Below are 14,564 nucleotides of genomic sequence, written 5' to 3'. Positions count from 1 at the left end.
TCTTTAATTTTCTCTATGACCACTGATTGCTCAGGAGTTATTCAATTTCCATGTATTTGTGGGGTTTTTGCAGTTTCTTTTATCATTAATTTCTAGTTTCATGGCGCTATGATCCAATAACATGCATGGGATAATTTCAGTTCTTTTACATCTTCAGATCATTCTTGGTTTGAAGTTTACATTGTCTGCAAATAGAATAGCTATCTTTGCTTTTTGGGGGGGCAGGGGATTCCTGTTGCATGAAGTATTGTTTTCTACCCTTTGACTTTCAATCCATGAGTTTTCTTTTGGGTTAGATGGGTCTTTGTAGACAGGATATGGTTGGATGTTGTTTCTTTACCCATTCTGCCAGTCTGTTGCTTTTAATTGGTGAATTGAGGCCATTTACACTAATGGTTATAACTGTTATATATTGGTTTATTTTTGACGTTATCTTTTTGCTGTTGCTTCTTTACCTTTCTACTCTGTTTAACTGTCTGCCTTGCATATTGGTTTTTCCCCATGTCTATCTAGAATGTCTTTCAAGGTTGGTTCTTTACAAGGTTGGTTTGGTGATCATGAAGTTCTTCAGCTGTTCTTTGTTGTGGAAGTATCTTATTTTTCCATCCATTTTGAAGGACAGCTTTGCAGGGTACAACAGTCTGGGTTGGAAATCGTTTTCCTTTGGGATCTGAAATACTTCACTCCATCCTCTTGTTGACTTCATTATTTGTGTTGAGAAGTCTCCTGTAATTCTGATAGGTTTTCCTTCATAGGTGATCTGTCTTTACTCCCTAACAGCTTTTAATATTCTGTTCTTATGTTGGATTTCTGGGATGTTGATTATTATATGTCTGGGTGTAGTTTTATTTTGTTTATGGCTATTTGGAGTTCTATACGCTTCACTGATCTGTATGTCAGTTTCCATTCTCATGTTTGGGAAATTTTCAGCTATTACTTCTGTAAATAGCCTTTTTTTTTTTTTTAAGCTGTTTTGTTTTTGTTTTTTGTCTTTTTCCTTTTTATCAGTACCAGGGATTGAACTCACGACTGCCTGCTTTCAAGGCAGGCACTTAAGCCGCTGAGCTAAATCCCCAGCCCTGTAAATAGCTTCTTGATATTATTTGTGTTGTCCCATTCTTTTTCACTTATCCCTATCAATCTTATGTTGTTTTTCTTTGCAACATCTTGCAGCTATTGAATTGTTATTTCCTGATTCCTTGTTATGTTTAAAATATCTTTCCTTTCCTGTTTACAAGCTGCAATATTGTCTTTGAGGTCTGAAATTGTATCTTCACTTTCATTGAGGCAGTTTTGCCAACTTTCAATGGAATTTTTGATTTCTCTTTGAATCTGCTTCATGCATTGCTTGTTTCTTATATTGTTCATTCAGAGTTTCCACCTTTTTATACTGTTCCTCTAATTTTTTAACTATGTCTTCTTTAGATATGTCCAGCATTTCTTTCATTACAGTTATCATTTCTTCTTCTGGGAGGTTATTTCTGATTTGAGTTCTTTTACAGCTTCCCAGAGTTGTTTGTTTATTTCAGTTGTTATCATTTCAGGCATTTCAGGTGTATGGCTTGTATTTTCTTCTATGTAGATGGCTCCTAGGCTTGCTTGGGATGCACTGGAGGTTTGAGATTGCATTTTTGGTCTTTCGTTTTGTCATTTTTCTATATTTCTGGATGTTCCAAAGCTTCCCCAGGTGTGCTGGAAATCACCACACAAGTCCACAGGAATTCACCTTGTGCCCCTCAGCTCCCAGAATTGAATGGATGTCACTGGGTGTGGCCCAGTCAGGCCTGCCGAACCTCCTGTGTGTCTTCCAGTGGTTCAGGAAGCTGGGTGGGGTCCTAACCACTGGAAGCAATAGTCAAAGCTCTCCCCAAGCACAAGCGCTCTAGAGATCACCTCACGTGCCTTCAGTTCCCAGAACTGAATCATTAGGTCCTATTTTTTTGGTCACTTTGAATTGTAGAAATCTTCATGCTTAAGGTATTTGTCTAGAGAAAGAAACACTAGACATAAAACTTAAATGGCATGCATTTCAGAATTTTTAAGTAGTTTTCCAAAATCCCAAAAGTTCAAATATAAAAATTGCAAACTGAATAAAATCTTGTGTACCACTTGATGAATTATCATATAGTGAATACATCAGTGTAACTATCTCCATGGGAAACAACATTATTAGTACTGAAAGCCCCCTGTTCCCTTCCCAGTTCCATGTTCCTTCCAAAAGGTAACCACTATCCTGACTTTTAATTCCATGATAAATTGTTAACTTTAAATAAATGGAATCACACAAGATTTATTCTTCCACATGCCTGGTTTCTTTTGCTCAGAATTATGCTTACGATATTAAACCACATTATTACATGTGACAGACATTTGTCCATTTTCATTGCCATATTCTAGTATACAACTGTCTCAGAATTTATCCACTGTGTGTTGATGGACACCTGGATTGTTTCCAGGATCTTGGCTACTATGAATAAAGCCTCCTATAAGACTTTTGCACTACTTTTGTTGCACATGTGTTCACATTTACCAACCTAAGGAGTAAATAAATCACTTTATCCTCAACTTTAGTAAAGACTGATAAATTGTTTTAGTTTGGTTATACAATAATTCTTTTTATCTTTGGTTTTACTTTGTGAGGTTTAAGGTATCTGTGGTTAACTGCAGTCTGAAAATACTAAATAGAAATGTATTTCTAGAAATAATTCATAAGGTTTAATCATTTTATTATGCTATGTTATTGTATTTATTCCATTTTATTACCATGTTGCTAATATCTTACTATGCCTAATTTATACATTAAACTTTATTATATGTATATATAGAGGAAAATCATACTATATACAGGATTTGGTACTATTATGGTTTCAGGCATCCACCAGATGTAGGGAAATATATCTCATGACTATAAGGGATGACTGCTGTGCTACGGCAACACTGCCAGCAGTTTTTGAGAGTTTAATTGCTCCACATCCTTACTAACACTCAGTATTGTTAGTACTTTTAATTTAGCCATTAGAGCAGAAGTGTAGTAGTACTCTGTTGTAATCCTATTTTCATTTCCCTGATAATCAATGGTGTAAGAACATTAGTATCTGTTTCTTTGCCACACACCTAACAGCTTTTATACAGTACCTATTCAAATTCTTACTCATTTTTCTCTTCTACTGTTGCTTTTTCTCAGTGATTTGTAGTTCTTTGTATAATACAGACACAAATCCCTTATTGGCTATATATTGTTAGTCATTTTTCATCACTATAACAAAATGCCTGAGAAAATCACCTTAAAGGAGGAGAAGTTTATTTTGGTTCAGACTTTCACAGGTTTCAGTCCATCATTACTTGGCTCTCTGGTAAGGCAGAACATCACGGTGGAAGGGATGATGGAACAAAGTTGCTTATCTCATGGCAGCCTGGAAGAACGGAAATGGGGAGAAAGAAGAAAAGGAAAAGGAAATGAACCCTTCAAAGGCATGATCCCAGTGACCTACTTCTTCCAATTAGGCCCCACCTCCTCAAATTTCCACCACCTCCAAATTGCACTACTACCCAGGGATTAAGCCTTCAACACATTACTCCTAGAGAGACATTTAAGATCCACACCGTAAGATGGGCATGTGACACACTCCTGTAATTCCATCACTCAGGAGACTGAGGCAGGAGGATCACTGTGAGTTTGAGGCCAGCCTTATCTACATAGTGAGTTCAAGACCAGTTAAACTGAGAAGTAAGACCCATTCTCAGAAAACAAAACAACAAAAAAATCCAAACCATAGCCATGTGCAGTATGGCTTGCAGTATTATTTTATACTCTGATTTGTCTTTTTCCTAAATTTCTAAATTTTCGTGTGATTCAGTTGATCAACTCTTCCTTTACTTTACTGGGTTTTTATTAAGAAAGCAGATGTCCTATTGAAGAAACTTCCTCAAGGTCATAAATTTGTTCCACTACTTTTTACATTTAAAACCAAATCTAATGGAAATCAAGTTTTGGATATAGCTGGGGATGCACTTAGTGATAGAACATGTGCTTAGCATGCACAAGGCCCTACGTTCAATCTCTAGTAATACTATAAAAAACAACAGTTTTGTATATGAAGTAAAATTCACATTTGAGGGAGGGAATATAGATATATTATAGACCCAAAATTATTTATTGAAAAGACAATATTTTCCCAAAATGTCTTTGTCAGAAGTCAAATATTTTATACATATATGGTTTGATGTCTGCTTTCAAATTTTTCTCATTGTAATTCATCTATCTTTTTTTTTTTCAGTACTTGGGATTGAATCCAGTTCCTTGCACTTGCTAGGCAAGTGCCCTACCACTGAATCCTATTAACTTATTGTTCTATCTCCAGTCCTATTAATCTATCATCATGCTAAAACAGATAGCCTTAATCACTGTACCTTACCAAATATTATTCCTTAATATTTTCATATCTATTCTTGATTGCATACATTTCATACATTTTAGAATCATCAATTTCCACAACAAAAAAGTAACTGAGATTTTAATGAAGATTTTAGTTGAAATTCTGGATCAGTTTGAGGAAGAAAAACACAAAATATGCCCAAGCTATGTAAATGGCATAGCTCTCCTAAATTTAGGTCATTTTTGTCTAATTAGTACTTATAGTTCCTTGAGTTAAGTTCTTACAATCTTTCAATGCATTTTCTCCCAGGTAGTGGGGGGTTTTTTTGTAATAGTAACATTGTTAAAATTTTACTTTCTTATTGTTTATTGCTGATATATAGAATTACAGTTGACTTTTCTATGTTTATATTATGACTAAGAACCTTGCTGAATTCACTTGTTAATTCTAATATCTTACAGATTTTTATTTAAAAACACATTAGTACATACATAATTATTTTACCAGAAAGTAACAGTGCATTTATTATTTATGAATCCTATCTTTTTTTACATTACTTCACAGGCTGAAGAAGGACTCTAGTACAGTTGATTTTGTTTGTTTGTTTTGTCTTCTTGTTGTTGTTATTGTTGTTTTGGTACCAGAGATCAATCTAGTACAGTCTTGGCAAAGATAGTTGATGTTCTTGTTCATAATTCTGGGGAAAATTTTTAGTATTTCATCATTAAGTACAATGTTTCTATATGCTTGTTGTGGAAAACCTTTTTAAAAAATACGCCTGTCTATTGCTAGTTTACAAGGTTTTATTTTAAGTGTATGCTACATATAATCAAATACTTCCTCTGAATTTCTTGAGAGAATAATGTGAATTCTCCCCTTAAAACTATTAATGTAATGACATTGATTTCAAATGTTTTATAGCTTGTATCTAAATGTCCCCCCAATGTCCCCACTTCATGCAGTCATAGGTGGGGAGTTTGAAAGGTAGCTGATTTAGGGTCTGCGAATGTGGACTAAGAGGGTGACAACAAGAGTAAGGGTGTAGTAATGAAAGCCTCACCCTTGGTATGGGTGACACCAATCAATAGACTTGTAGCCTGTATAGAATACAAAAGGAAAGAAAGAAGGAAGGCTGCTGCTTCCCTGCCTTCTGCCTGCCATGCCATGAAATGTTTCTTCTCTCTGATGGCCCTCTGTCATGCTGTCCTGAGCCAGCCAATTATGGACTGAAACCTCTACAAACTCAGGGCTGAAATAAACTTTCCTTCTTCAACTTGTGGGTATTGGACATTTTGTCTGAGCAACAGAAAAGTAAGACATTTTGGAGCCAGAGAAATGGAGTCATTGTGTTGATACCATCTAGCCATGTGGTTCTTAAGCCTTTGGAACTGGCTTATGGGGAAAGTTTGGAAAGTTGGAGATGACAGCTGAAGAACCAGTTCTGAAATGCTGCAAGCCAAACTTGATGGGAGATTCTGATCAGAGTTCAGAAAACCAGAATGTTTATAAAAATGCTACCAGTAAAGACCTGGCTCAGGAGGATTCTGGTGAGAAGAAGGATTTCATTGACTATTGGAAGGCCAGACCGTGTGTGTAATGCTTCTGCAGAAAACTTAACTGCATTTTGCTCAAGTTCAGATACTTTCCTAAACTAATATTAAGGGCAGGGGAGTAGTTAATCTTGCAAAAGAAATTTCAAGGCAATGTAACGTCAAGTTAGTGGTATGACTACTGCTGAGTTCTTTTAGCCAGATCTGTGAGAACTTGGTTGCTGAGAAGGAACAAGACAATAAAAAAGATGGCCTGAGGACATCATAAGAACCAGCAGGACTCCAAGCTTTGCAGCCTCAAATCACAAACTACACCTAGCTATGCAACCTCTGCACCTCCCCCGGAACTAGGTGGGGCCCCACCCAGCATCCCCAAACAGCTAGGGAGCTTTGGTGTGCCATGTGGCATGAGCTGAAGACCTGCACACTGTACTCCATCTAGCTGCTCCGGCGTGGCACACCACTCAGAACCTGGTGGAGTCCCACCCGGCAACTCAAGCAGCTGGGCAGCATCAGAGTGCCATGTGGGATGTGCTGAAGACCTGCACACTGTACTCCATCTAGCTGCTCCGGCTTGGCACAACACTCAGAACCTGGTAGAGTCCCACCCGGCAACTCAAGCAGCTGGGGAGCATCAGAGTACTACGTGGGATGTGCTGAAGGTCTGCCAAGCACACTCTCCCCATTTGAGAAGTTACCAGTGCCACTAGGGACCTGGTAAGGCCTGAATAAATATCCCTACTACAGACAGACACCCTCAACCCAGAAAGCAACTGAGACCTTGCATTTGGCTTCCCCAGGGGAATATAGGAAAATGACAAAACAAAAGACCAAAATACAATCTCAAATCTCCAGCCCATCCCAAAAAAGCCTAGGAGACACGGACATAGGCTAAAATGTAAGCCATACACATTAAACTTCTGAAATGATAGCAATTGAAGTAAAGAAACAATTCCACGAAGCTGTAAAGGAATACAGATCAGAAGTAATCTCCCAGGTAAAAGATGAAATGATAAACATAATAAAAGAAATGCTGAACACATCTAAAGAAGACAAAGTTAAAAAATTGAGGAGCACTGAAAAAAGAAACCTTGAATGAACAATATAAGCAAGAAATAGAATGCAAGAAACAGATTCAAAGAGATAGCCAGGAAATCAAAAATTCCATCAAAAGCTGGCAAAACCATCTCAGTGAATGTGAAGATAAAGTTTCAGACCTTGCAGACAAGATTGCCACTAGTGAACAGGAAAAGAAGATCTCTTAAAAATAACAAGGAATCAGGAAATAACAATTCAGCAGTTGCAAGATAGTGCAAAGAAAAACAATATAAGATCGATAGGTGTAAACAAACAAGGTGACAATACAAATGGATAGCCAAAGACTATTTACAGAAGTAATAGCTGAAAATTTCCCAAACATGGGAAAGGAAACTAACAGACATATAAGTGAAGCATATAGAACTCCAATTAGTCATAACCAAAATAAATCTATACCAGACATATAATAATCACCATCTCAGAAATTCAACATAAGAACAGAATATTAAAAGCTGTTAGAGAAAAGAAACAGATCATATAAAGGAAGGCCCATCAGAATCACAGCAGACTTCTCAACACAAACAATGAACTCAAGAATAATATGGAGTGAAGTATTTCAAATCCTTAAGGAAAATGACTTCCAACCCAGATTGATGTACCCTGAAAAACTGTCCTTCAAAATTGATGGAGAAATCAGACACTTCCATGACAAAGAAGAACTTAAAAACTTCATGACTACCAAACCAACCCTGCAAAGAATACTGAAAGATATTCTAGATAGACATAAAAATAACTATGACTTCAAGAACACCAACAGAAAAAACCACTAAGCAAGACAGAAAATTAAACAGAGGGGAAAGGTAAAGAACCAACAACACAAAGATATCATGACAAAAATAAGCCAATATATATCACTTAAAACCATTAATGTAAATGGCCTCAATTCACCAATTAAAAGAAACAGGCTGGCAGAATCAAGAAACAACATCCAACCATATACTATATACAAGAAACTCATCTAACCCAAAAGGAAAATTCATAGATTGAAAGTCAAAGGATGGAAAACAATACTTCATGTAACAGGAACAATCACACAAAAAAGCAAGGGTAGTTATTCTGTCTGCAGACAATGTGAACTTCAAACTAAGAATGATCAAGAGGTAAAGAAGGCCACTACTTACTAGTTAGGGGAAAATTTCAAGAGGAAGAGATAACAATCTTAAATATATATGCATCAAATATGGGAGCACCCAGCTATATAAAACAAACATTAGTAGAAATAAAAAGCCAAGTCAGCAATAACACAATTTATAATGGGATACCTTGACAATCCACTGACACAAACAGATCAACTAGACAGCAGATTAGCAAGGAAATAAAACAACTGAATCAAACTTGTGAACAAATGGATTTAGTAGACATGCAGAGTGTTCCATTCAACATCAGAATATACATTCTTCTCAGCTTCACATGAGACAATCTCTAAAATAGACCATATACCAGCCCATAGAACATGCTTAACTAAATGCAAAAGAATCAAAATTATCCTATGCATATTATCTGATTGTAGTAACATGAAACTAGAAATTAAAGACAAATGAAACTGTAAAAAGTCCATAAACACATGGAAATTAAATAATACACTCCTGAACAATCAATGGGTCACGGAGGAAATTAAAGAAGAAATTAAACACTATCTACAAGCAAACAAAAATATAAATACAACTTATCAGAACCTATGGGATGCAATGAAAGCAGTCCTCAGAGGAAAATTGATTGCAGTGAATTCCCATATCAGGAAAACAGAATGAACACAATAAACAACCTGATGCTACATCTCAAACATCTAGAAAAAAGACAAGCAAGTCAAGCCCAAAGCCAAAAGAAGGGAGGAAATTATAAAGTTCAGAACAGAAATCAATACAATAAAGACTAAGAAAACAATGCAAAGAATTAACAAATCAAACAGTTTGTTCTTTGAAAGAATAAATAAAATTGATAAGCTCATAACCAACCTTACTCAAAAAAGAAAAGAAAAAACTCAAATTCATGCAATAAGGAATGAAAAGGGCAAAATCACTACCAACCCTGGGGAAATACAGAAGATCATCAATACCTACTTTGAAAACATTTACTTTCATAGGTTTGATAACACAGAAGAAATGGACAGATTCTTAAAATCACATGAATTAACAAAGCTGGATCAAGAAGATGTAAAATGGCTGAACAACCCAATTTCAATTAATGAAATTGAAAATGTAATTAGAACTTTACCCACAAAGAAAAGCCCAGGTCCTAATGGATTAATTGCTGAGTTCTACAAGAAATTCATGGAAGACTTAATTCCAACACTCCTCAAACTCTTCAATGAAATTGAAAGGGAAGCAATTCTTCCTAACTCATTCCTGAAAGCAAGTATTACCCTAATACCAAAACCAGAGAAAAACCCAACCAAGAAAGAGAACTACAGGCCAATCTCCCTAACTACATAGATGCAAAAATTCTCAATAAAATACTGGCAAACAGAATGCGACAAGCCATCAAGAAGATTATATACCACTACCAAGTGGGATTCATCCCAGGAATGCACAGATGGTTCAACATATGCAAATCAATGAACATAATACACTGTATCAATAGGGCCAAAATTAAGAGTCACATGATCATTTCAATAGATGCAGAAAAAGCTTTTGATAAAATCCAACCCTCATTCATGTTAAGAACCCTACAAAAAATTGGAATAAATCATCTTTACCCTAATCTGATAAAAGCCACCTATGACAAACCAACAGCCAGCATCATATTAAATGGTCAAAACCTGAAAGATTTCACTCTAAAATCAGAAATAAGAAAAGGATGTCCACTATCACCACTCATATTCAATATAGTGCTGGAAACATTAGCCAGAGAAATTAGACAAGAGAGAGAAATAAAGGAATAAGGATAGAAAAGGAAGGCGATAAATTATTATTATTTGCAGATAACATGATACTCTCCATAGAAGACCTCCAAAACTCCATTGAAAGTCTTCTAGATGTAATAAGCAAATTCAGTAATGTAGCTGGATACAAAGTCGAAACTCAAAAATCAATAGCATTCCTGTACACAAACAACAAACTCACTGAGAGAGATATGAGAAACCACACCCTTCACAATAGCATCCAAAAAATGGTATATTTAGGAATCAGTCTAACAAAGGAAGTAAAAGACCTATTCAGTGAAAATTACAATATTCTGAAAAAAGAAATTGAAGACATTCTCAGAACATGGAAAGACATTCCTTGTTCATGGATAGGAAGAACAAATGTTGTGAAAAATGGCCATTCTCCCAAAATTATTATACAGATTCAATGAAATTCCAATCAAAATACCATTAATGTACCTCACAGATCTAGAGAAATCACTCCTAAAATTCATCTAGAACCAGAAGGGACTTAGAATAGCAAAGGCAATTCTGGGCAACAAAGGCAAGGCAGGAGGCATCACAATCCCTGACTTGAAGTTATACTACAAAGCTACGTGATAAAATCAGCATGGTACTGGAATAAAAACAGACTTGAAGATCAATGGAATAGATTAGAAGATACAATCACAATTATAAACACACTCAACCACCTTATCTTTGACAGAGGGGCCAAATATGTTCACTGAAAGAAAGATAGCCTGTTTAATAAGTGGCACTGGAAAAACAGGCTTTTCATATCCTGAGAACTAAAACTAGACCCATGCCTTTCACCATGCACTAAAACTAAAGTCAAAATGGATCAAGATCTAAATATTAAAACAGAAACACTAAATCTGCTAGAACACAAAGTAGGTAGAAATCTTGAAGACATAGGGGGAGGCAGAGAATTCATGAACAAAAATCAAACTGCACGAGAAATGCTTCCCAAAAATCAATAACTGGGATCTCATCTTATTAAAAAGTTTTTGCATGTCAAAAGAAATCTCCAACACAATGAAAATAAAACCTAAAAATTGGGGAAAAGTCTTAGTGAACTGTCCCTCAGACAAAGGACTTCTGTTTAGAACATATAAAAAAGTTTAAAAAATCATACCCCTGAAACTCAAAGACCCAATACAAAAGTGGGCATCTGAGACAAATACACACTTCCCAGCTGAAAAAATACAAATAGCAAATAAATACATGAAAAAATGTTCAGTATCATCGGTCATTAAATAAATGCAAATTAAAACAACACTGAGATTCCATCTTACTCCAGAAAGAATAGCTAGGATCAGGAAATCCACCAATAACAAATGCTGGAGAGGCTGTGGGGAAAAAAGAACTCTTCTGCACTGTTGGTGGGAGTGCAGACTGGTGCAATCACTGTGGAAGTCAGTTTGGAGGTTCCTCAAAAAGCTGGGATTTGGGGGCTGGGGATTTAGCTCAGCAGGCATAAGCGCCTGCCTTGCAAGCAGGCAGTCATGAGTTTGATCCCCGGTACCGATAAAAAGGAAAAAGACAAAAAAAAAAATTTAAAAAAAAAAGCTGGGATTGGAAATCTCACTTGACCCAGCTATCCTACTTCTAGGCGTATTCCCAGAAGAATTGAAAACATCAAGCCACAGTGATATATTGGCACCCATGTTTATAGCAGCACAATTTGTAACAGCCAAATTTTGGAAACAACCTAAATGCCTATCACCTGAGGAATGGATAAAAAAGTTGTGGTATTTTTATTCAATGGAGTACTACTAGGCTATAAAGAAGGATCACACTGAGGCTTTTATAGGTGAATGGATGCAATTTGAGACCATACTCGTAAGTGAAATAAATCAAACTCACATGTGCAAATACCATATTGTCTCCCTAGTGTAAGAAACTGAAAGTAAATAAGATATAAAAATCTTCAATAAATATTGTGAAAGAGTAAGAAACTGCTTAAAGGGAAAAAATTAACTCAGATACAGAAAAGGATAAAATAATGAAGGGAAAAGAAAAAAGATAATAAATTTGTATATGTACATTTAAGAAGCTAAGATCATTGTGCTACTAATTCTATGAGTTCTTGGAATAAAACAACATTCACAGGATTAGATCAATTTTGCATGTTTATGTCTGGAATCTGAGTAACTCTTTTGAAGATAACTGAAATAAACAACCTTAGTTTTGTTCCTACTATCTTGTTTTGAAAGCCTATATTGTCATTGTTTTGGGCTCTTCATTATTGTTATTTATTTGTCACTTTTGTTTCTTGTTTTTCTCGTATTTTGTTTTGTTTTTCTAATACAGAAAGGATAAATGTACATATATAGGCTTATACATGCCTAGAACTTCTCCTAAAGAGTTTACAAGAATTGATTTTATTATGTGTGATGGTATAAACAGCTACTTTGAAGAAAATGAGACACTATGGTAGCCATTGCTGATTTGCTATCATCTTTTGTTTTTTGAAGTCCAGTAATGTTTTTACTCTTTGTTTTAATCTGTTTTGTATTATTTAATTGCAACATATGTGAAGGTCTGGACAGCTATTTTGATGAGAACAAGAGTCATTATGGTAGCCATTACTGACTTTCCTGTTGTCTTATTTTAAAGGCCTCAACTGTATGCATTCTTTTGTTTTGATCAGTTTTATATTATTTTGTTTTGTTTGAATTCACTGTGTAGGAAGATACAGACAACTATTTTGAAGAAAAAAAGAGACATTATGGTAGCCACTGTTGGTTTCCTGTTGTCTTATCTTGAAATCCTATGTTGCTTGCATTTTTTTATTCTGATCTGCTAGGTTCCACTTTGTTTTGTTCTCTTTAAAATAAAAAAATAAAACAAACCAGACCCACATGTGTAAACATTGTATTGCCTCCCTAGTGTGAGAAGCTAAAAGAGTAAATAAAATCCAAAATATACAATAGATATTGTAAAATGGGAAGAAGCATGAAAAGGAAAGAGAAATGGATAGGTAAATGGAGAAAAGAAGGAAAGGAAAAGCAAAAATATGTGTGTGTGTGTGTGTGTGTGTGTGTGTAAAAGATAATTAAAATAGTTACACTAATTTGTCTTAGCTCATTGAAAAGAAAGGTTTGTGCTAATATTGTTTGAACAATTAAATTCCAATCTTGTGCTCTGAGTAACTAATTTAAAGATAATCATACACATTATTGTTACCCTCTTACCTTGTTTTGAAATTTTGCTTCATTTATCTTTAAATTTTTTTAAAAATAAAAATATATATTTTTAAACAGTGGCTGAATTAGTGTATACAATTGTAGGTTACGGATGTGATAGTTAGGTTAAGGGTGTGGATAATGGAAATCCCACTCTGTGTATGGAGAATATCAGTTGATAAGCTTATAACTTGGTTGAATATAAAAAGAGAGAAAGAAGGCGGGCTGCTGCTGCTGCTTCCCTGCCTTCTGCCCGCCATGCCATGAACTGCTTCTCCTCTGTGACGGCCCTCTCCCATGCCACTGACTTGGAGTTAAGCAATTATGGACTGAAACCACTACCAACTATGAGCTGAAATAAACCTTTCCTCCTTCAACTTGTGGATGTTGGCTATTTTGTCTCAGCAATAAGAGAATAAGTAACACAAATGTTAATTAGCTTTTAACTATGTTGAGTCTCTTTATATTTTTATAATTATTAATTTCTACTCTGTTATTTCCTTCCTTACCACTTTTGGGTTTGATTTCTTGTTCTTTTTCTAACTTCGTAACATACATACATGGAATTTTTTGTAATACATTCATTTACAAATCTACACATCTTTAGCTGTCTCTCACAAATTTAAATACATTGTGTTTACAGTGTTATTCAGTTAAAAATATGGCTGTTATTTTGGGTTGCAAGCCAGGTTAGCAGCACAGCCACGCTGGGGCAGGACGGCTGTCACTCCTTCTGTTGGCCTGGCTGGACTGGACCCTGGGAGTGGATTTCATGGTGAGGCTAGGAAAAGATAACTACAGAATGAGAAGTCAAAAGAATAAAACCCTAAATCCTCAAGAAATGCATAGAAGGAATAGCTTCCAGAACAAAAAAGGAACTGTTGTTTGAACAAAGAAATGACTCTTTGCCCACAGACGATGACTCTGTGCTAGAAAGTTCTATCCAGGGTCCAGATCAGTTTCACAGTAGCCATTCCAGAGGAAGACATCATTGCAAAGACATGATCCAGACAGTTTTTCTAATAATGGCAAAGAACAGCTAATGGCAATACAGAAATTTAGAAACTTCCTTTCTAAAGTAAGAAAACAAATAAGGCTTACCCAAAGGAACACCAACAGAGGTACCAAAAAACCACAAAGGGTACTTCTTATTGAAGCCAAGAACTAATCTGCCAACATATCAAGTTATATAGAAAGCAGGAGTTGTTCAGAGATTTGTGAAATTTCTTGAAAAATATATTTAAATTTCTATCACTATTTTAAATTAGGAATAAAAATACTAATTTTCAAGTATTTGAGAATTTCCTAGGTTTTTCATTTGTTATTTAGTTATCTAATTTCTCTGTGGACAGAGAATATGGTACTGCATAATTTTAATCCTCTGAAAGCTTAAGACTGTGGCCAAGCATATGGTCAGTTTCAGTAAATTATTCCTATGTACATATATTTGTAAGTAATGTGTATTCTATAGATGTTTTAAATACAACCA

Source organism: Cavia porcellus, unplaced genomic scaffold (genome assembly GCF_034190915.1).
Source record: "Cavia porcellus strain 051 isolate PalLab524CR breed Dunkin Hartley unplaced genomic scaffold, mCavPor4.1 scaffold_6, whole genome shotgun sequence".
Taxonomy (NCBI): domain Eukaryota; kingdom Metazoa; phylum Chordata; class Mammalia; order Rodentia; family Caviidae; genus Cavia; species Cavia porcellus.
The sequence above is the reverse complement of the archived record's forward strand: the minus strand, read 5'-3'. Positions refer to the sequence as shown.